General features: G+C 40.9%; 1 protein-coding gene and 1 long non-coding RNA gene across 4 annotated transcripts in view; one reads left to right on the forward strand and one right to left on the reverse strand.

Annotated features, from left to right (window-relative positions):
* The window catches only part of Rbms3 (RNA binding motif single stranded interacting protein 3), a 775,988-nt gene that overhangs the window by 679,513 nt on the left and 72,089 nt on the right, over positions 1-24,386 (reverse strand). The gene's annotated exons all lie outside the window — the stretch shown is intronic.
* LOC121137563 overlaps positions 7,496-24,386 on the forward strand; it is a 29,529-nt gene continuing 12,638 nt past the window's right edge. The window contains exon 1 of the long non-coding RNA XR_005874846.1: positions 7,496-7,536. This is a non-coding gene — a long non-coding RNA (uncharacterized LOC121137563). The remainder of the gene's footprint in view (positions 7,537-24,386) is intronic.

Consider the following 24,386-nt stretch of genomic DNA (forward strand, 5'->3'; position numbering starts at 1 on the left):
GAGTTACAGGGTCAGTGAGAAACCCTGTTTTGGTAAATAAGGTAGAGAGAGACTAAGGTAGACACCCAATGTCAACCTATGGTATCCACATGCAACCACACCCATATGCACTTGCCAGTGTAAGTTTGTACTCATACACACACACACACACACACACACACACACACACACACCCAAGGATACAGAACAGGTGGCCTTCAGGAAAGTACAATGCTTTGGGTCTAGTTAATTCTAAGAGTGTGCAGCTCTTTGAATCTGGAAATTCTTCAAACCCCTTTCAGGTTGAAACCATCTTTACTTCCTGAGGGAAGGTTTAAAGAGCTATCTTTCCAAAAACCCTTGCACGAGGTTCTTAACACAGAGCATCTCTGTGCTCATATGAGATACTGAAGTGATCTATTTGACTTCATCATTATAAAAACCAAAACTGGATTGCTTTTCTGTGTTTTATTTCATGACTAGTGTTGTTCATATATCTTCATCTGTAAAATAATGAAATCCTATCATTTCCTATCGAGCAATAAGCTTAACCTGGACAGACTACAATTGCTCACACACTCAAACTCCTATCAGCTAGCTGAGACGGTTCAAGTATCTCATTAAGCTGAGAAGATGATACAAGACTATTTTGTGCATTGGATGCTCTCACCCCTGCTTTCACTGCTATAGTAGAATCCTAATGATATCTGAGACTCTGTGGTGTGTGTGTGTGTGTGTGTGTGTGTCTGTCTGTCTGTCTGTCTGTCTCTCTGTGACACTAAATATAAAATCAAAGGTAGATGACTAGTGCTAAGTGTGGTGCTACATACTTTTAAACCCAGCACTGATGAGGGTGGGACAGAGGCAGGCAGATCTCTGACTTTGAGGCCAGCCTGGTCTACATAGTGAATTTCAGGCCAGTCAGGACTGCATAGTAAGACCTTTCTCCAAAAATAAATAAATGAAATAAACAAAAAAAAAAGGTAGCTGAGTCCATCCTCTCTATGGTTCAAATATCTTTCCATGTTAAGCGTGACAAAAATTTTAAGCCCTTGACAAACCCAACAGACTTCTAGAGCTTTCTGGAGATCACAGGCATCCTACCTGTATGACATATAAGGGCCAGGATTGCAAGTCCACCAGAGAAAGCATCATACTCAGGCATGGTGGTGCACACTGTGATCTCAGTGTGTGGAGGACTAAGGAAGCAACATTGCTGTGACTTTGAGGTCAGCCAGGGCTACAAAGTCAGACCCCTCTCATCACAACAAAACAAAACAAAGAGGAGAGGAAGCAGTCTGCCCACAGAGAATGTAGAAATGCCAACACCTATTAGAAATCCCCTCACACACAATGCAAATATACCTTTAAGCAACTCTCCATCCTGGCTTCTCTCTCAGCATTTTTATAGACAGGATTTTCCCCCTCCTTTCCCCAGTCAAACAAGAAAGAACAAAAGTAGATTCCCCAAAGGAGGAATCATTTGCACTAAGTTTCTTTATGTAGGTCACCTCTGATTTGCTTCTGGTTGCATCTCAGCTGCTAAATTCCCCATGTCAACCTTTGGTTCTGATGGCTCTAAACTCCTGATCATAAGCTGAGAGGTACTGCATGTTGGAGGCATAGTCCTTTACTGGTTAGGACATTGGTTAGTGACATGCAACAATACACTGAGGTGTCTCTGTGTGCATGTTTGAAAGTGTTAATAGGAAAAAAAACCTTTCTCATGCTGGGGAGATCAGGTAGTGGAGAAAATACTTGCTGTGTAAGTGTGAGGATGGGAATTCAGATTCCCAGAGATCATGCAATGCTAGACATAGTAGCATGTTTCTACAATTCCAGCATATCTGGGGAGAAATGGGAGACAGGAGATGGGAGAACCACCAAAAGTTTGAAGACCACATAGCCTGGCTTCTTCAGCAGTGAATAACAAGAGATTCTGTCTCAAACAAGGTGAAAAGGGAGGCCTGATGGTCAAGGGTTTTCCTTCGAGTGTCCCATGCATTGGTGTTGCCAGCAGGTACCCACATTTACACACACACAGAAACACACACACAAACACAGGAACACAAGCACATCAACACTACATGTGTACATCATGTGTACAAATTATTTTAAAAATATATTCTCATGAAGCGAGTGATCGGTATCACTTTTAATCAAGTAGACCACACATTTATGATTCCTGTAACCACCTCTGTCTGAAACGACAAGCCACAGTCTCCATTTCCTGTCCCCAGACTCCAGTCTTAGAGACGTCTCTTGGGACTTTAGCTGAATCTATTCTCTCTGCCATCAAGTGCTTTTATAAAATCAAATTTGGGGGCTACAGAGATGACACAGTGGTAGAGCACTTACTACTCTTCAGCTCAGTTCTGAGCATTCGCACTGAGAGACTCAAAACCGTAGAACCAGATAATAAAAGCCCAGAGACAGGTATTGGGACAGAGCAGTGTGAGTTTTGGTGAGGAGCAGTGCAGTCTGGAGATGCAGTCTGAGGCTCAGTGGATCTCCCCTTCAGTGACTAGTAGAGGTGACAGTTCTCTGGTGACTGGCCACTTTGCTTCTCTGATCTTCAGCTTTAGCCCCAATATTTATCTCTGGGTTTTTATTATTTGTGCTCCACAAAACCATTTGTGACTCCATCTCCACTGAACTCAATACCCTCTTCTGGCCTCTGCAGGCACGGCACACCACACAGATGGCAGACAGACAGATAGACAGACACAGACACACACAGTCACAAACAAAATAAAAATAACACAAAATAAAAACAATCTTAACAAAACTAAATATTAATAATTCACATGTGCCTAAGACCTTTCACTGGCTGCTGATTGCCTATTAAGTAAGATTCAAACACCCTGTGAAGACACTCAACATCCCTGGTAATATGTCATCAGTGTGTTTTTCATTCATATATTCAGCAATATAAAAAATAGTTCACTTCCCTAGAATATAAAGTGCCACATGAAAACCTAAGCTATGCTGAGTATAGATTCTGTTTGTTATTTACTTGTGTTTACCAAGCACCTAAAATACCACTGGCATGAAGATGAGTTGGTTGACAAGATCTTTTACAATGTATGAATTTGACAATACTTTTGAACCCTTACCCTGTGATTTGCATTGGAAACACATAAACACTTGCTATGTGTTCTCTCTCTCTCTCTCTCTCTCTCTCTCTCTCTCTCTCTCTCTCTCTCACACACACACACACACACACACACACACACACACATTGGCCAGATACACCGACGGTGACAAAGAATTCAACATTTACCTATAGACACAATCTTGGTTTTTACACTGAGGGACACTAAGTAACTGTGGTCATGGTTTATCTATCTCTCTATTCTTTATTTCTAATGAAGCATTCATTAATACTTACTAAATAAACTGATCTAAGAATGTGATTAAGCTATGGCTAATAAGTAACGGTCCTCTTGAAGATATCCAGACCCTAATTCCAAGAACCTATAAAAATGTCAGATTATATGGCCAAGGATACTGAGGCCTGAGCTGAGACTGCACTAGAGTATTCAGGCAGGCTTAGGTTCATCACAGGAGCCCTTGAGGGTGCAAGATAATCAAGACTAAGACAGAGATCACTTAGAGGAGGGCTTAACTCCTCTTGTTGGCTTTTAGGAGGGGGAAAGTCACACCAAACAAGAAATATGGAAGCCTCTGGAAGCTGGGCCAGCTATCAGATGACAACCTGAAGATGGGGACTTCAGTCCTTCACTGAATTATGGCAACAATTCCAATGTGCAGAAATCAAAACCTCCAGTATTGGGACATTGTCCAATAGATACCCTGAATTTCAAAACTTCTTTCTTTTACTTTATTCAAATTGTACTGCAGTTACATCATTTCCCCCTTTACTTTCCTCCCTCCAAACCCTCACATGTACTCCTCCTTGCCTCTGTCAAATTCATGGCTTCTTTTACCATTAATTATTGTTACATGGTTATATGTATATATACCTAAATGCAAACTCCTCAGTCTGTGTGTTATTCATACGTATGTTTTCAGGGCTGACCATTTGGTCTTGGAGAACCAATAGGTGTGCTCTTTCCTGGGGAAGACTATTTCTCCTACTCTCAGAATCCTTTGGTTACCTGCAGTTCTGTGTGTAGGTTTGAGTCCTGATGGACCTCCCCTGCACCCCTACCCCCATTTTAGCACTTGAATTGTTGTCCTTGTTTAGTTCCTGTTTAGTGCTTAGGCAGTCATGTTGGTGAGGCTTGGGTATAGCATCTAACATTCCTAGGAGACAATTATGCTGATTTCAATCTGGGAAGATAGATCTGACCTCTCAATCCTAGAATGCTACACACACTTATTTGTGAGTGTATATGTGCTTGCAATGGTGTGTATGCCTGTATATCATGTAATGTGCATTTTCCATAGGAGCATAAGTGTTTTTTGGATACATCTGTATACTTACATATGAGCATGTGTACATGCTTATATATGTATAATTCATATATTCATGCATGCGCATGTGTGTTATTCATGGGCATGATTATACATGAGCATATGTGTATGTGTGTTTTCATGCAGGTGTGTATGCATATATGTGTGTTATATATACATGTGTGTGCATATGCTTATATGTAATGCATATGTATACATTATGTGTGCATGCACATGTGTGAATGTGTGTATATAATACATATTCATGTATTACATATACATGTGTATGTGCAACTTTTTATGTGCATGTTTACATATGGGCATGTGTTTATAAGTATGTGCTTATATACTACACATTTGTGTATTAAATATATTTGAGTATGAGATTTTATTTAGTACATATATGTGTGCAGGAGTTGATGTATTTGCATGCTTATACATGGAAATGTGTGCCCCTGTGTTTGTGTGCTTGCATTTAGTACATATGTGTATATATGTGACATATTAGTAAGAAAAATCACATTTTTCCATAAAACACATCCAGAAGAAGGACTCCTGAGATAACAAGAAAAGTTTGCTTCCTTCCAAACCTTCCTACCTTTTACCAAGGAGAGAGTCTGCCTGAGGAAGACACCCTGGGGACTGCAGCCTATTTCTATGTTAATTATGATAATGCCTTGGCTAAGCACTCTTTTGTTGAAATTTAATCCCATTTTCTCTCATCTTGTACTTTGTATAAATTGATAGTGTGCTCCTTTCTTGCTTGAAATCACCCTTTATATTCTTCAAGAGAATTAGGAAATCACCTCTTGGCCCTATCTTCCAGCCAAGCAACCCTCCCAATTCCTGTCCACAACCACAAGTACTGTGGCACACCGCTTTCCTCATCTGGCCTGCTGTCTTTACACAGCCATTCAAGTGATATTTTTTTTTGAAACCATAACCTGGGGCGTATGACCCAACACTTGTACTCATGAGGACACACTCCACAGAGCACTAAGTCAGGGGCAAGAGTCCTCATGATAGTCCCTACCCAAGTATCCACCTGGGTATATATTACATTGGGGTGATGGGAGGGGTGAGGAGGGAGTGGTGTTTGCTAGGAAGTGAGTGAGGCAACTGGGGAAGGAAAAAAATATTCTACAATGTTCTGTTGCTGTGTTGTGTTGTGTTGTATTGTAGGCTTATACGCATGAGAATTCATCATGCTGGAATATATGCATACACGCACAGACCTGTGTAGAAAGTGTATTGATGATACTGACATCTAAGTGTAGATGCCTGAGTGTGCTCTAGGGCGCTGGTCTGTAAACCAAAGCCAAATGTTGTTTCACGAAGAGGACCCTTAAAGAAGGGCTGGGGCCATAACTCAGTAAGTACTTGCCTCACAAGCACCAAAGTATGATCTTCAGATCCCATGTGAAAACAACCCAGGCATGATAGCATGTAGCTGTGATATAAGCCATGGAAAGGGACATGCGGGCAGGTCTCTGGGACTTGCTGACCCACCAGGTGGACATAATCAGTGAGCTCCAGGGCAAGGAGAGACCCTGTCAAGATATAGAACTACTGAAGAAAAACAACCCCAGGTTGTTCTCACACAGGCACACACACACAAATACCCCAAAGAATAATAATTAAACCTGTCAACTTGACTGCAAATACTCTGGGTTGAAGGAACTACTGTCAACTTGACTGCAGAATCTCTGGGTTGAAGGAACTACTGGCCATAAAAGAGCAAAGGCAGGCAAACTCTGGGCATGTGTTGCTCCACTTCACTAGCTCTGTGACCCTCTGAAGTACTTAATCAGGAAAATGAATTAACGCCATGACCTAGTTAGAGAATGAATTGCAGTAACGTATAGGAAATGCTTGTGTAAATGCTAGCAGAAATAAGAAAAACTAATGATAGCCCCAAATTTTCACCCATATCAACTGTATGTAAGGACTGTAGGGCTAGTCACCTCATCCATCTGATGAATGCTCCTATGGGTGATCCTGGATTCTATGAAGAGTGAGCCTTATCTGTGTCAGTGCATGGAGCTAGTTAGCTTGTAATTCTGACAAGATTATGGGGGTTTGATGGAGCCTCATAGGAGCCAGTCAATTTCAATTTGGCTTATGGTCCATGGCCAAACCCTTATTGGAGCCAACCCTCCATTAATTCTCGTTTCTGGCCACAAGTGAGAACAGATGTGAAGGCACGAAAAGACCACTCCAAATGTATCAATCCAGACCAGAAAGCCCGTTCAAGCTACAGCTCGCTACCACAGGGCTGTTAAGTCCCCATGCATACAGGAGAATACCTCTTTGCTTAGGGAAAGTCCCGAAGACTCTAGAAATGGCTGATGGGAAAGAGAGCAGCTGCGTAGCACATCAGCAAGCGTCCTATAATTTCATTTTGATTTTCATTCTCCCTCCCTGCCTCCTCTCTCCAAATGTAAGCATCTGGCTGGTGACCAATAAGAGAGCTGCTTGTAATTGCTGATAATTCAAAACTCATTTGCATAGCTTCCCATCTGTTGGGGACAGTATCACCATGGCTCTGCAGTCCGCATCTGTGACTCACAGGAAAGGCTAAGAGTCAGGGTCTCTTAACAGGAAGCTATGTCTATCACCCAGTAGGCATCTATTGCCTCCTGTCCTCTGCCTTTGTTTCCTGACACAGAGATCTCAAATATTCTCCCCAAGGAGAACTTCTTTAACTAAGGAACATTTGTTACACTATTTCTTCCCAGGGTGAGTGTGTGCCTGTGTGTGCATCTGTGTGAGAGTGAGCGGGCCCAAGTGAAGGAGCGTGTAGAAGTCAGGGTTTGACATTGGGGTGTCTTCCCTCAATCATTTCTCAGCCTCTAGTTCTCTCTGATCCTGGGACTAGCCATTTTGGCTATAGTGGTTGCCCATCACACACCGCACCGGCACCGTGTCCCACAGTGTTAGAGTTAAAGTCATGCATGTGTGATTGGAGATGTCATTCTGTAAATATGTTTCTCTTATTGGTTAATGAAGAAAGCGCTGTTGGCCAACAGGGAAGCAAGATAGGTGGGACTAGGAGAAGTAGAGGATTCTGGGAAATGTAGGCAGAGTCAGTCACCATGTTGTACGTGAGAGGAGTAACAGGTCCAGACCCTTTCTCTGGTAAGAGAAGACCACGTGGAAATATTTAGATTATTAGAAATGGGTTAATAATTCAGACAGAACTAGCCAATAAGAAGCCATAGCCGATGGCCAACAGCTTTATAACTGTATAGCGTCTGGGTGTTTCTTTGAGGTAGAGAAGGGTAGCAAGACCATTCCGGGACAGAAACATTCACATTACAGAAATGCCTGATTTTATATGTGGGAGCTGGGACCCGAACTCGGGCTTTCACACTTGCAGGGCCATCATGGCATGTACTGATATGCTCTGTGAGGCTGTTTATAATATACTATATCATTTCTTTCTAAGCCTCTCCCTTGCCAAGCCCCGTCACGATCTCGAAGCACTCTCTCCCAATAGAGCTACTTCCTGAGTGTCTCTTATGTGTCGGTTCCTTTCCAGAACCAACTGCTGTCGCTCCCTTCCTGTATCTAACTCAGTGTAAGACCATGAAGGGAAGGAGGGGAGCCAGGTGTGTTCTGTTTTCCAAGCTAATTGTTTACAAGACACTTTCCCTTAAAGTGCCTCTCCACCCAGGGTCTTATGAAATAACCTTATTACGGGTTCTGTGTAGATGCTCTAATGAGTGAAAACTCAGTGGATAATGTTACATTAAATGCTGGAAAGACACCCAGGGAGATGTCTCAGTGGATGAAGTCTGTGAGTTGACACTTTCTAAGTTTCAGCCATATTTGTATGTGTTAAGGAATAATCTTTTTTTTTTTTGTACACTGTGAAGATGTGTCTTTGCCAAGACACCTTCTGGTTGGTTTAATAATAGAGCTGACTGGCTGGTAGCTAGGCAGGAGGTCTAGGTGGGACAATCAGACCGAGGACACTGAAGGAAAAGGGGCAAAATCTTGCAGATTGGGAGGCAGACACCAAAGAAGCAACCTGAGAAATTCATAGATGAGGTAAGCAAGCCTCCTGGCAGCACATACATTAGTAGAAATAGGTAACATCGTGAGAGCTGTCTGGAGACAAGCACAGATATTGACTGAGTATTTATAATTAACATTAAGTCTCTGTGTGGTTATTTGGAATTGGCTAATGGGACAGAAAAGTCTGCCTACATGTATTTATTTATTTAATGTATATGTATGTGTGCTCAAGTGTATGCATATATACAAATGTCTACTGCATGCATGAAATACCCTCAGAAGTCAGAAGGAGTCAGATACCTTAGAACTGGAATTGTAGATGACAGTGAGCTCTCATGTAGGTGCTGGGGACCAAACCCAGGTCCTCCACAAGAACAGTAAGTGCTCTTAACTACTGAGGTATTACCTATCCTAAACTTTTAAAATTTTAATTCTCCCTGCCTCTCTCTCTCTCTGTCTCCCTCTCTTTCTCTCTCTCTCTGTGTGTGTGTGTGTGTGTGTGTGTGTATGTGTGTGTGTGTTTCTACCCCCTCTCTCTTTCTCTCTCAAAATACAAATTTAATAATAAGGGGAAATTATGATAATAAATTTCAATTCAATTCATGTGGGAGTACCATAGTATCTAAGAAAAGAACTAATATCTGCTTGTAGATATATATATAAATAATATCCACAGGTCTTAGGTTGATAGAAAGAGAATATATGATTAACTCCATTTAACAATCCTCTGAAGTAGTACTATTAGCATAATTTTAAAGACTGAATTTGGAAGAAAAATAGGGAAAACAGAAATTTCGAAGTAGCACAGCCAACCAGAAGCAAAGTCGGGAACTGAACATGGAAAGACTGCTTCTCATTCAGCTTTGTTCTCTCTGTTCATGTATGTGAAGTTCACGTATACACGTTTATGTGTGTTGTACACCTATGTGCATGCCTCTGTTTGTATGTGTGCATATGTGTGTGTGTGTGTGTGTGTGAGAGAGAGAGAGAGAGAGAGAGAGAGAGAGAGAGAGAGAGAGGGAGAGAGGGAGGGAGGGAGGGAAGGAAAGAGGTGTTCATGGGCAGATATTCCTCTGTATTTGTGTGTGTGTGTATGACACCCATGTACATATATGTATGTGTGTTTGTGATGTTCAAATGCACATATGCCTCTGTGTATGTTTGCACATGCGTATGTATGTATGATGCATGTCTATCAGATACAAAGGAAAAAAATTTACTCAGGAGCCCTCCAACTGGTTTGTTGAGTGTCTCCCACTAGCCTAAAACCAATTTGCCTAGGTTGACTGACCATTGATCCCCAGGGATCATGACCAGAAAGGAGAGGGTCAGAGATGGCCCCAAAACAAAGACTATATCTGACTTTTAGAAGTTCTCAGGGGCCAGCTGGGAGGTCTGTGCCATGTGATTTAGACTAGGCTAGCCTACGTGAAAAAGAGAAGGGAGAAGTCAAGTAAAGAGCTGAACCAAAAGTTGGAGGCTGCGAAACCATAGCACTGAACGGCTTCTCAGTTCTCTGTCCCAGGGGAAGACCTGGCCTGATTTCTTCAGGTCGTGAGATATCTTACAGCAACAGGCATCTGACTTAACAGGGCACAGAGACTCATCCTTGCACTTTTGTACAATGCTGAGCCCTGTCTTTCCCTCTGTCGCTGCTCCTGGAACCTCCTTAGCCTTTACACATGATGACAGTCAGGATCTTTTGACTTCCCTGCAGAGTTCTATGATTGTTTTCATAAGGGAAGCAGGGGGGAATGTGCGATCACAGCCAGCATTGCAGAGGCAGCCTAGCCTACCTAGGATGCATTTGATAGAATTTGAATAATTGTGTGCATAGCCACCAAATGACTACTGTTGATGTTAGGATGCTTACACTAGGCCACAAGATGGAAATATACCAAATAGGATTTTCAATACATTTCAAATAATATCTTCAAGATAACCTTCATAGACCTTTCTAGAAGGATCCAAATTGTATGTCCTAGATGAGCTATATTTTTCTATCAAATGGTATAGTAACCCTGGCAGTCAAACCATGTAACTACTTAAGGAGGATGCAATTCATTCAGCTCCCTTACACAGGAAATGCAAGCCTCAAATGTCATAAAAACATTTGAGTAATACTTAAAGAAAGATTAGGAGCAGAGCTGCAAGATTTGAGTGAAATTAACACAAACAGGCTTAGTTTCTCCATCTATAGAATGAGAGGTGGAGCTTAGGCTTCCTAGCTTCCGTTATAAAATTCTTTATAGATATTTTTGTAGGTGTTTGTCTTCTCTGCCATGCTAGACATAAAGAGTGGGGCTTTAGGTGTGCTAAGTGTTCCTCCACTGAGCTATGTCCCACTTTTAAGTAAATTTTAATGACAAGAGGGTGGCAAGGGCTTTGAAATGCTGCCTCTCATGTCTCTGCATTAATAGTTCAGGCTTGTGGGGGTTTGTAAGAAGATGGCCCTCCAAAGGGAGTAGCATCATTAGGAGGTGTGGCCTTGTTGGAATAAGTGTGGTCTTGTTGGAGGAAGTGTGCTTCCATTCTGGCCAGCTTTGAGGTCTCTTTTCTCAAGCTTCACTCAGTGTGACAGTCAGATGGCTTCCTGTTGATGCTGCACTCTCAACTCCAGCACCATCTCTGCCTGCACGCCACCGTGCTCCCTGTTATAGTGATAATGGACTGACCCTCTGACTGTAAGCAAGCCACCCAGTTAAACGGTTCTTTGTAAGAGTTGCCTTGGACCTAATGTCTCTTCACAGCAATAGAGAATCCTAACTAAGAAAGGGCTGTTAAGGATGGACACCCTTAGGCCACGATTTTGATTGTCTGCCGAAGAGTTAACCGAGACTCTCGCATGATAAGCATGTGTATGTGGGCTTGCAACTCCATTGGAACTAGCTTGGCCTCAGTACTGGAGGCCGGGTTGTCTCCACTTGGAGTCAGGAAGGAAACAGGTTACATACTGGGCCACAGGTGCTACTCTGCAAGTCTTACATGAAACAGATTGGTTTTTAACAATACATCATCCAAAACTTCATACTATGTTTATTTTAATGAATGTGTGCTTATGTGGACGTATGTGTATGTTTGTGTGTGCCTGCATGTGTGTGTACACATGAGAGTATGTGCATGTGTGTGTGCATGCGTGTGCGTGCATGTGTGTGTGTGTGTGTGTGTGTGTGTCTGTGTCTGTGTGTGTGTGTGTGTGTTTGTATGTAGCTCAGAGATCAACTTTCTGGAGTAATATCTCTCCTTCCACCATGTTGGTTTTGGGACTTGAACTCAGGTCCTACGTGGCAAGCATGTCTCCTCACTGGGCCAACTCACCTCTGTTTTAAGTCATTCCCTGGGAGCAAAGCTGGGCTTGTTTAGTATTTGAGATGAATTTCTTAATGGTGAGTTGAGATACAAAGCATATGGTTTGAAGCCAATACTAAAGAAGTAGCAATGGATGGGTGGATAATAGATTACAAAAATAACTTTTAAAAAGTGAGAACATTGATCACTTTGAAATATAGGCATTCTGAAAAAAATGTACAGGACAATAACTAAGTCATTTTACTCTAATATAATAGGAGACAGGGATATATGTGTCATGTCCATCCTGAAATAGACTCAGTCCTTTTGTTTTACAAAATAAGTAACTGCACCACTTTAAATAAAATACTAAGAACTTACTGGATTTTTTACCATGTTTTCTTAGATCTTAATTTCTATACATTTGGAAAGCCATATGAGATTAATTCTTATTATTTCCTTTATCAGAATTAACTGCTCACTGGTCATTGTTCTACAGACTGACAAACACTGTCTTTCCTATTGAAATGCCAGGGCAGCTTTGGCTGGAGAAATGGCTCCTTGGTGAAGAGTTCCATTCCCTAGCACCTACATTGGGCAACTCACAACTGCTTGCAACTCCAGCTCCAGGGGACCCAAGGCCTTCTTTTGGGCTCCGTGGGAACTGCACTCATGTGCCATGCACACTATCCTACACACACTCACACATAAATAAAAATACAAAGGTTTACAAGAATAAAATAAAATGCCAGGCTAAACTTAGACAGTAGAAGCACAAGCATTGACCTTAAAAATCTGCCCACTGAGTTCTAGAAAAACACAGGTCATGTTATTTTGTCTTATTTGATCATAGGAAAAAATCTTCTTGTGATTTAGCAAAGTAAGCAAAGTAAAACCATAAAGATATAATTAAGTGATTAATTTAGAAAATGATAGTAAAAACATTATAAAGACATCAGATTACCCCAAACTGACATACAGTTCAATAAAGGCTCATTAAAACCAAAATAGGACTTAAAACCTTAAATTAAGGAACTCATGCTAGAGTAATTATGGAAATGTAAAGAGACAGGAAGTCAAGGCAACTGTGAAGAACAGAGCTGGGGAACTCTTGAATCCTGTTGGTTATCTTAAAGACACAGCTCGGCTAGAGGAGATGGGGTGTAGATCAGCAGCTGTGCAAGGCTCTGGGGTTCTAATTGACACACACAGAGGAGGGGGTGGGGATAGACAGAGGAGAGAGATGGGGAGGGAGGGAGGGATGACGACAATGATGCTGGGGAAAGGAGAAACCATGTATTAATGTAGCATCTTGGAGAGCCTATAAGACTGTAGGAAGCAACCACCACATGTGGTGACTTGTTTTGGGTGCAAAGGCAGAAGACTCAAGAACAAATCTCCTCCAATTAATGGTGCTGAGACTGCTGGACACACAATTAAATGGTGAATCATCACCCTAATCTCGCTCCTTATAAGAAACAAATTTAAAAAAAATCCAGGAGGGAATATTCATCAAAGAGCACACTCCAGGAGAGGCCACACATCCCTGAGTATGAGTGTCACAAACTGGACTTAATGGGAAGGAAAGAAAAGACACAAAGTCAAGTAGTTAGAGACGTTTGGGGAGAGGGTGGATATGATAAAAAAATGTTGAACAAAATTTCTCAGATAACTCACATAGAGGCAGGGAAAAAAGAGATCTCTTTCATAGATACAGGAAATACCACGATACCAAAGAATTTGCTGCCTTTGAAAGAAAGCAAAAACAAGATACAAAAAAACAGGATGTCTGTCCACAAAGCACTCAAGTGCTAAGTACTTGTACTTAGAATGAATGAATGGGGAATTATATAAATTTAAAGATGAGAGAGTCTGCACAGTTACCAAGGAAGACAGATGTGATGATCAACATATGGAGAAACACAAGTTTTAAGAAAGGAAAACCAAGCTGGGTGTTGGTGGCACACGCCTTTAATCCCAGCACTCGGGAGGCAGAGGGAGACAGATCTCTGTGAGTTCCAGGCCAGGCTGGTCTACAGAGCGAGTTCCAGGACAGCCTCCAAAACAATACAGAGAAACCCTGTCTTGAAAAACAAAAAACAAAAAACAAAAACAAAAACAAAAAAAAAAAAGGAAAGGAAAACCAGCCAGTGTGGTGGCATGCATATATATATATATATATATATATATATATATATATATATATATTATTTTTAAACTTAAATTTAAATTAGAAACAAGGTTGCTTCATGTCAATTCCAGGTCCCTCTCCATTTCCCTCCCCTCCTCCCTTGCCCTCAAACCAACCCACCCCAATATTCCCTCATTTCCCAAGAGAGGGTGAGGCCTTCCATGGGGGTGTCTATAGTCTGTCATTTCATACAGGGCAGGGCCTAGAACCTCCCCCAAGAGTCCAGGGTGAGAGTGCATCTCATATTGTTGGATGGGAGTCCAAAGTCCATTTGTATACCCGGGATAAATACTGATCTACTGCCCAAGGCTCAATAGATTACCTAGGCCTCCTCACTAACACCCACATTCAGGGGAGTCTTGATCAGTCCCATGCTGGATTCCCAGGCATCGGTCTGGGATTCAAGAACTACCCCTTGTCAGGTCAGCTGTTTTGGGGGGTGAAACCAGCCCAGTCTTAACCCCTTTGGTCATTAGCCCTCCGTCTCTGTCACTGGATTTCTTGAGTTCAGCTCAGTGCTTAGCTGTGGGAGTCTGCCTCTGCTTCCATCAGCCACTGAATGAAGGATATGTTTCCCAGACTCTCTGGCATGGGATTACAGGCTGGCACTCCCCAGATCTATGTCTAAAATCCATATATGAGAGAGTACATGCCATGTTTCTCTTTTTGTGACTGGGTTACCTCGCTCAGAATGGTTTCTTCTAGTGCCATGCATTTGCCTGCAAATTTCAGGATTCCATTGTTTTTTTGTGCTGAATAGTACTCCATTGTATAAATGTACCACATTTTCTCTATCCACTCTTTGGGTGAGGGACATCTAGGTTGCTTCCAAGTTCTGGCTATTATAAATAATGCCGCTGTGAACATAGTGGAACAGACATCCTTGTTGTATGAATGGGCATCTTTTGGATGCCTAAGAGTGGAGTTGCTGGGCCTTGTGATAGGTTTATTCCCATTTTTCTGAGGAATCTCCATACTGATTTCCAAAGTGGCTGTACAACTTGGCACTCACACCAACAGTGGAGGAGTGCTCCCCTTTTACCACATCCTCTCCAGCATAAGTTGTTGTTGGTGTTTTTGATTTTAGCCATTCTGACAGGAGTGAGATGGTATCTCAGAGTTGTTTTGATTTGCATTTCGCAGATGGCTAAGGATGTTGAGCACTTTCTCAAGAGCCTCCCAGCCATTTTAGACTCCTCCATTGAAAATTCTCTATGTAGTTCTGTAGCCCACTTTGTAATTGGATCCTTTGGTGTTTTGGAGACTTGCTTCTTGAGTTCTTTGTAAATTTTGGAGATCAGCCCTCTGTCAGATGTGGGGTTAGTGAATATTTTCTCCCATTCTGTGAGCTGCCTCTTTTGTCATGCTGACTATGTCCTTTGCCTTAGAGAAGCTTCTCAGTTTCAGGAGGTCCCATTTATTAATTGTTGATCTCAGTGTCTGTGCTACTGGTGTTATGTTCAGGAAGCTGTCTCCTATACCAATTCGTTCAAGGGTACCACCCACTTTCTCTTCTAAGAGGTTCAGTGTGGCTAGATTTAGGTTGAGGTCTTTGATCCATTTGGACTTAAGTTTTGTGCATGGCGATAGACATGGATCGATCGCATTCTTCTACATGCCAGCATCCAGTTATGCCAGCACCATTTGTTGAAGATGTTTTCTTTTTTCCATTGTATAATTTTAGCTTCTTTGTCAAAGATAAGATGTTCATACGTGTGTAGGTTAATATCAGGGTTTTCAATTCAATTCCATTGGTCTACCTGTCTGTTTTGTGCCAATACCAAGCTGTTTTAAGGGCTATAGCTCTACAATAGAGCTTGAGGTTAGGGATGGTAATGCCTCCAGACATTGCCTTGTTGAATAGGGTTGTTTTGGCTATCCTGGGTCTTTTGTTTTTCCATACAAAATTGATTATTGTTCTTTCAAGGTCTGTGAAGAATTGTGCTGGGATTTTAATGGGGATTGCATTGAATCTGTAGTTTGCTTTTGGCAGGATTGCCATTTTTACTAAATTAATCCTACCTATCCAAGAGCATGGGAGATCTTTCCATTTTCTAAGGGCTTCTTTAATTTCTTTAAAGACTCAAAGTTCTTGCGATACAGGTCTTTCACTTGTTTGGTTAGTGTTACCCCAAGGTATTTTATGTTGTTTGTGGCAATTGTAAAGGGTAATGTTTCTCTGATTTCCTTCTCAGCCCTTTCATCATCTGTATATAGTAGGGATACTGATTTTCTTGAGTTGATCTTGTAGCCTGCCACTTTGCTGAAGGTGTTAATCAGCTGTAAGAGTTCCCTGGTAGAGTTCTTTGGGTCATTTATGTAAACTATCATATCATCTGCAAATAGTGAAAGTTTGACCTCTTCCTTTCCAATTTGTATCCCCTTGATCTCCTTTTGTTGTCATATGGCTCTGGCTAGAACTTCAAGTATAATATTGAAAAGGTATGGAGAGAGTGGACAGCCTTGTCTTGTCCCTGATTTTAGCGGAATTGCATTGAGTTTCTGTCCATTTATTTTGATGTTTGCTGTTGGTTTGCTGTATATAGCTTTTATTATGTTATGGTAAGTTCCTGTTATCCCAGATCTCTTCATGAAGGGGTGTTGGATTTTGTCAAAGGCTTTTTCTGCATCTAGTGAGATGATCATGTGATTTTTGTTTTTCAGCTTGTTTATATGGTGGATTACACTGATGGATTTTCGTATGTTGAACCATCCCTGCATCCCTGGGATGAAACCTACTTAATCGTGGTGAATGATTGTTTTGATGTGTTCTTGGATCTGATTTCCCAGTATTTTATTGAGTATTTTTGCATCAATGTTCATGAGGGATATTGGTCTGAAGTTTTCTTTCTTAGTTGTGTCTTTATGTGGCTTGGGGATCAAGGTTATTGAAGCCTCGTAGAAAGAGTTTGGCAAAGACCCTTCTGCTTCTATTGCGTGGAATATTTTGAGAAGAATTGGTATAAGCTGTTCTTTGAATTTCTGGTAGAATTCTGCACTGAGGCCATCTGGACCTGGGCTTTTTTTTTTTTTTTTTTGGTTGGGAGACTTTTGATGACTGCTTCTATTTCCATAGGGGTTATAGGTCTATTTAAATTGCTTATCTGTTCTTGATTTAATTTTGGCAAGTGGTAGCTATCCAGGAAGTCATCCATTTCCTTTAAATTTTCGAATTTTCTGGAGTACAGGTTTTCAAAGTATGACCTGATGATTCTCTGAATTTCCTCAGAGTCCATTGTTATGTTCCCCTTTTCATTTTGGATTTTGTTAATTTGCATGTTCATGCTCTGCTGTTTGGTAAGTTTGGACAAAGGTTTGTCTATCTTGTTGATTTTCTCAAAGAACCAACTCTTCGTTGCATTGATTCTTTGTATTGTTTTCCTAGTTTCTACTTTATTGATTTTAGCCCTCAGTTTGATTATTTCCTGGCGTCTACTCCTCCTAGGGGAGTTTGCTTCTTTGTGTTCTAGAGCTTTCAGCTGTGCTGTTAATTCTCTAGTGTAACTATTCTCCAGTTTCTTCATGTGGGCACTTTGTGCTACGAACTTCCCCCGTAGCTCTGCTTTCAAAGTGTCCCATAGATTTGGGTATGTTGTGTCTTCATTCTCATTGAATTCTAGGAAGTCTTTAATTTCTTTTGTTATTTCTTCTTTGACCAAGGAATGATGTAGTTGTGCATTATTCAATTTCCATGAGTTTGTAGGTTTTCTGCAATTTGTGTTGTTGTTGAATTCTAATTTTAAGGCATGGTGGTCTGATAAGATGCATGGAGTTATTCCAATTTTTTGTAGCTGCTGAGGTTTGATATGTTGCCAAGTATGTGGTTGTTTTTTGAGAAGGTTCCATGTGGTGGTGAGAAGAAGGTATATTCTTTTTTATGTGGATGGAATGTTCTATAGATGTCTGTTAATCCCAATTGGGTCATTACTTCTATTAGACACGTTGCTTCTTTGTTGAGTTTCTGTCTGGTATTCCTGTCTAGTGGTGAGAGTGGGGTGTTGAAATCTCCCACTATAAGTGTGTGGGGCTTTATATGTTATTTGTGTTTTAGTAATTTTTTTTACGAACGTGGATGCCTTTGTATTTGGGGCATAGATGTTCAGAATTGAAACTTCATCTTGGTGGATTTCACCTGTGATGAGTATGTAATGACCACCTTCATCTCTTTTGATTGAGTTTATTTTAAAGTCTAATTTGTTAGATATTAGGATTACTACCCCTGCTTGTTTCTGGGGTCCCTTTGAATGGAAAATCTTTTCCTAACCTTTAACTCTCTGTCTTTGAGGGTGAGGTGTGTTTCTTGTATGCAGCAGAAGGATGGATTCTGTCTTCGAATCCATTCTGCTAGCCTGTGTCTTTTTATGGGTGAGTTAAGGCCATTAACGTTGAGGGATATTAATGAACATTGGTTGCTTATTCTTCTTTGATTTGGAATGGTTGTTGTTGGTGGAATTATGTGTGGAATTCCACCCCTTTTTACTTTTGACAATTGGTAAAGTGGGATTTTCTAATGCCTATGTTTTTCTGATGGTAGTTAACTTCCTTGGGTTGGAGTTTTTGTTCCAGAACTCTCTGTAGGGCTGGGTTCATGGATACGTATTGCTTGATTCTAGTTTTGTCATGGAATATCTTGTTTTCTCCATCTATAGTGATTGAGAGCTTTGCCGGGTATAGTAGTCTGGGCTGGCATCCATGGTCTCTTAGTGTTGGTAGAATATCTATCCAGGACCTTCTGGCTTTCAGAGTTTCCATGGAGAAGTCAGGTGTAATTCTGATAGGTTTGCCTCTATATGTTACTTGGCCTTTTTCCTTAGCACTCTTAATTCTGTATATTTGGGGTCTTGATTATTATGTGGTGAGGGGACTTTTTTGTGATATACTCTATTTGGTGCTCTGTAAGCTTCTTATACCTTCATTGGCATGTCTTTCTTAAGGTTGGGAAAGTTTTCTTCTATGATTTTGTTGAATATGTTTTCTGCTCCTTTGAGGTGGTTTTCTTCTCCTTCTATACCTATTATTCTTAGGTTTGGTCTTTCATGGTGTCCCATATTTCCTGGATATTTTGTGTTAACGATTTGTTGGACTTAAGATTTTCTTTGATGAATCCATTTTTCCTAGTGTGTCTTCAATACCTGAGATTCTCTCTTCCATCTCTTGTATTCTGTTGGTAATGCTTGTATCTGTAGTACTTGACCATTTGCCCAGGTTTTCTATTTCCAGCCTTTCTTTACATTGTGTTTCTTTTTTATTGTCTCTATTTCAGTTTTCAACCCTTGCACTGTTTGAATTGCTTCTTGCAATTTTCGGTTTATCTTTTTGTCCATTTTGACTTTTTTGGTTTGTTCTTTCTTCCATTTCTTGCATTTTTTGGTTTGATTTTTCTTCCATTTCTTGCATTTTTTGGTTTGTTTTTTCATCCATTTCTTTAAGGGATTTTCCTATATCTTCTTTTAGGGCTCTATCATTTTAATGAAGTTGTTTTTAAGGTCATTCTCGTCTGCTTCATTTGCATTGGCGTTTTGGAGTCTTGCTGGTGTGGAGTCTGTAGAATCTGGAGGTGTCATATTTGTTTTTCTGTTGCTGAGTGTGTTTTTGTATTGCTTCTTTCCCATCTCTTCTTCTAGTGGGAGCAGAAAGAGCCCCTTACTGGTCTGGTGGTTAGGGGACCAAAATTCCCTTTCAGTGGGTGCAAGCAAGTCCAATACTCTGGTAGTTCTTCTATTCCTCGTCCTAGTTCTGGTGGCGAAGAAGATCAAGAATCTGGGGTGCTTAGCCTCCCACCTGGTCCCCTGGTTCCTTTGGTGGAAGAGAAGACTTGGGATCTGGGGTGTGTGGCTCCCGCCAGGATAGGAAGCTCTGTGGCAGTTCCCAGGTAATCCCCAGGCACTGGAATCGGTAGTGCACATCTTTAATCACAGCACTGAGAAGGCAGAAGCAGTTGGGTCTCTGTGAGTTCGAGGACAGCCTAGTCTATAAAAAGGGGTTCCGGGACTGACAGGGCTATACAGACAAACCCTGTCTTGAAATAACAAAGAGAAAAAAGAAAAGAAAAGAAAAGCCATCAAGAAAGAAAAGATATCCAGAATGCAATAGAATAGCAGCAGCATCTGTTGTAGGCAATTCCTCCTCTCAAAAAGAAAAATCAAAGAAAGTCAAGGTTTTGATTTGCTGATAGCAATGGATCTTTGCTGGTGAGATTGCAAAATGGTGAGGCTCTCTAAAAGATTCTGAAGTGTTTTCTTAAGTTAAACATACTCCTAGGCATTGACGTAAAGGACATTAAAAAGTCAATTACAAAAACATCTGAACAAACATGTTTATGGTAGGTTATTCAGAACTGAAAGGTGAAGGAAACAACTAAAATAGTCTTTAATTTGGGAATGGAGTTTTAAAGTCTAAAACTGTGGTATATCCATTCAACAGAATATTATCCACCAATAAAAAGGAATGTTCTACTGATACCTATCGTTATATGGATAAACCTAAAATACGAGAAATGAAATAATCTAGATTTGAGATGTTACATATTATGTGATTAAATTTAAATACTTCTATATGAGGCAAAACTGTAAGGAGAGAAAAAATCAGTAACTTCCAGGGACCCGGGTTGACTATAGTCAGTTGAGAGTTGGGTAACAGCTGCTTGACTATGTCCATTTGGCAAAGCTCAAAGAGCCTGTATACTAGAAGTCACAACTGACTTTTCTAACTATAAAAATTATGCTTTAACTTAAAATAAGGTAAAATAATCAATGCCTTTTCTAGTCTGGGCTTTTGGGTGAATTTGTTCAAAATGAGGGATATAATAAATCTAAGTAGAAAAAAAAACACTTTACCCCTAAAAAGAGAGAAGGTGTTGTGAAAAAAAGCAGAATATTCTGTGAGTGAAATAAAGAAAGCTGATGCTACAGAATTGAAAAGATAAAGGAGGGTATATATGAAAAGTGCACTGCGCATCTTACCAAGAGTCAGCTAATAAAAACAAGAGTCCCTACACATCATGATTTTTATAAATCTTGGAAATGTATTTAGGTAATTCACTAAAAACAGCTCACACCCTTAATTTCTAAAATATGCATACATAGAAAATGCACTGGTCTGTGCAGATCTTACTCTGCAAGTGTGTGTTTGTATAAGAGAAGCCTGGAATTACACATCAGCTTTGGAGGCTGGAGAAGGGACAGTAGAGGGGAGGCAGGAGCCATAAGAAAATGAAAGGAATGTCTGTGTGTCATTTCCCTCTTCTCTAGACCCTTCCCCGATACTACATCACCTTGACCATGTGGAGAGGGGAAATTATAGTCACACAGACACACAGACACACACATAGACACACAGACACACACACACACACACACACACACACACGCCTATTCAGAAATAGACTGCTATCCTGCACCCCATACTCATTTTTTTTTACTGGAGTTGTTCAAATCATTGTAGCATGACATGGATTATTCGGAGTTTTTCAAAGTAACAAAGGCCCAAACTATAAAATGAATTTGCTATTCATAAATAAGTAAAAGATGAGATCCAGAAATACATTGACTTTTCCTAGTTAGACATTAAGATGTAATGTTTAACATTAAGAATTCACTGTAATGCCAATGAGATGGTTTATTGGGTAAGGTGTTTTCACCAAAACCAGTGACCTAGTCTGATCTCCAGAACCCACATAGAAGAAGCAGAGAAGTGACTCCTGCAAATTGTCCCTTTATATATATGTGCAGCAGCATGCACACATGTGCACACAATACACAATAAGTAAGTTAAATCAATAAATACTATGTTGTATTCTTGGTAATGGTCTTCTAACATCTTGTGTGCTGAGTGTCCTTGATAATGGAACACATGTATCCTCTTTTCACATTGAAAGACATGGCTGGGTATGTGTTCCTGGTCCATACTCCACCAGCAGGAAATCTGTTTGTGTAGCTCAGCATAGTTTTACACGTTCCTTAACCTGAAGACTCCTCCAAGCCAGCTTCACACCATATTCTGAGCCCGCCTAGGTTACACTCCTCCAGGATTGTTCTGGCAGCATTGTCAGAAAGTAGACAGCTGACATCCATGACAGAAGTTCAGGTCTTTCCGTTTACACGTCACAGAGCGACCTACTAAATCTCCCTAGGTCTTGGCTCTGTGGTGGCAATTCAAATACAATATGCTTTCCAAACATAGTTTCAAACTTTTCCTTGAAAGAAAAAAATGGAGTTTATTTCCAGGTCCACAAGTTAAATATTCATTCATCATTCATTTGTAACTCATTCAACCAATATTTATTAATATATCCCGGCCAGTTTCCTAGGAATTGGAACTCAACAATCATAGGGATAGACTTACTGACAGGAGAGGGAGGGAAATACCTAAACGAAACAATAAAACTACCAGCAGAGAAGATAAATATTTCTGAAGGGAAACCTAAAGCATTTAGCAGTAATCTGATTGCAGACCCATACCTGCTAGGCACGAGTTTCTTGCTCGCACTGCCAATAAAAGACAGAACTGACTGAAGAAATTCTGCTTGTACCTCTTCTTGGGAACATAGTAGAATTCAAATGAGATGCAAATATGCTGGCTTGTCACAAACTCGCAACAAATCACTTTGCATCGTTTTAGCTTTCCAGGAATGCTTACTGCTCCGAGTTCTCATATACATATAGATACAGATGGGGAGGGGGTAGATTTCCCATTGTTCCTTCTGCTGATTGAGGCAGGGTCTCATGGGTCCCAGGCTGGCCAGGAGCTCACTATGCAGCTGAGGATGACCTTGAACTCCTGTTCCTCCTGCTTCTGCTTCCCAAGTGCTGGGACTGTAGGTGTGTGCCATCATAAACATCCAGGTTATGCAGTGTTAGAGATGAGACCCAGGTTTTCCTGGGTACTAGGTGGGCACTTTTCCAACACAGCCAGATCCACAGCCTCCATGTCTGGGTTCTGCAGCTTGGATGCAGGTTTATGTGTTTGCTCTCTCATTTCCTCTATTCTCCAGAAGACAAGTGACTCTAGCAAAATAGCCCGTTGTTAGAGTGTCATGGTCAAACCATATTGGGATGACAGATTTACAAGAAGATTGGATTGTCAGAGCTGATCAATACAAACCCTGGATCTGACAACACCAAATGATCTAAATGGCTTTGCCCTCCGCCATGTTTCCCGTGTCAGACCCCAGAACAGAACTGCATCAGAGCTGTGTAGAAGGAAGGACGCCTAGCTGCTTTAAGTGAGACATGTAGTTTACAGTCTTTTCTGAAGGCTATCACAGAAATGTTCCATTTGGGCAGGTCAGGTTTCATTTGCCTCGTGCTTTTATCACTCTGAAAGCTAGCTGTGTGTTTGCAATAGAAATGAGGAAGGCCAGAATGGCTGTGCCCATCAGCTTATCCGATTAAAAGAGAGAGAGAGAGACCAGTTTTTACCTTTGAAATAAGCAGTTGGCATGAAGGCTGTCTCTTCTCCTTTCTGTTTTAAGATTATTGGGCCATGCACTGTGGATTCAAAGAGAAAGAGGGAGTGCACGTAGAACATGATCCTATTTATGGCTATGACTCCAGCTAACAGGGATGGGACATCAAAAATACCACACTGATGTTTAATGACTCTTCTTTAGAAGATGGAATACCAGACTAACTCTTAGTCCTTATCACAATTACACCTCAAACATGTGCACGTCACTCGTGTATGTACACGCACGCACGTGCATGTGCACACACACACATACACACACATGGTGATTAAAAAGTTAAGCCTCTGCATGAAGGAAAACAATTTAAAAATATTTTTACTTTTAAAAGTGTGTGTGTGTGTGTGTGTGTGTGTGTGTGTGTGTGCAGTTCCCTTGCAGTCCAGCAGAGGGTATCAACTCCCAAGAACTGGAGTTACTAGTAGATGTGAGTCACCTGATGTGGGAACTAGGAATTGAACTCAGGTCCTCTGGAAGAGCAGTGTACACTTTTGAACTCTGTGTTATCTCTCCTGTCACAGAAAGGGAAAAAATTAAAGACTTCCTTTCCTATTGACAATCTGAGAATGACAAATTTCCATTTATACATTGTTCAGGACTACAAAACTTCCATTATCAATACCTCTTACTTAAAAAAACTGATAGATGAAAAAAGAATTCTAAGATGCTAATATATTTTTATGTGTGTGGGGGTTTTGCCTGCATGTCATATATCACCACGTGTGCGCAATGCCTGTGGATAACAGAAGAGGGCTTCAGATACCCTGGAACTGGAGGGAGCAACTATGTGGGAGCTGGGAACCAAAGCTGGGTCCTCTGCAAGAACCCCAGTGCTCTCAACCACTGAGCCGTCTCTCCAGGCCTTACATCACAAATCTTAATGCAGTTTTATTATATGGAATCATAAAAATTACTGAATCTCTTAATTTTTCTCAATCATGAACTAAAAAGACTATAGCTATTATAATACCTGGTCTTACGGAGGGACTTTCTCAATCAAGGCTTCCCTTTACAGGAGGGAGCCTT

The sequence above is a fragment of the Mesocricetus auratus genome, unplaced genomic scaffold, assembly GCF_017639785.1.
Source record: "Mesocricetus auratus isolate SY011 unplaced genomic scaffold, BCM_Maur_2.0 Super-Scaffold_100691, whole genome shotgun sequence".
NCBI classification, from domain to species: domain Eukaryota; kingdom Metazoa; phylum Chordata; class Mammalia; order Rodentia; family Cricetidae; genus Mesocricetus; species Mesocricetus auratus.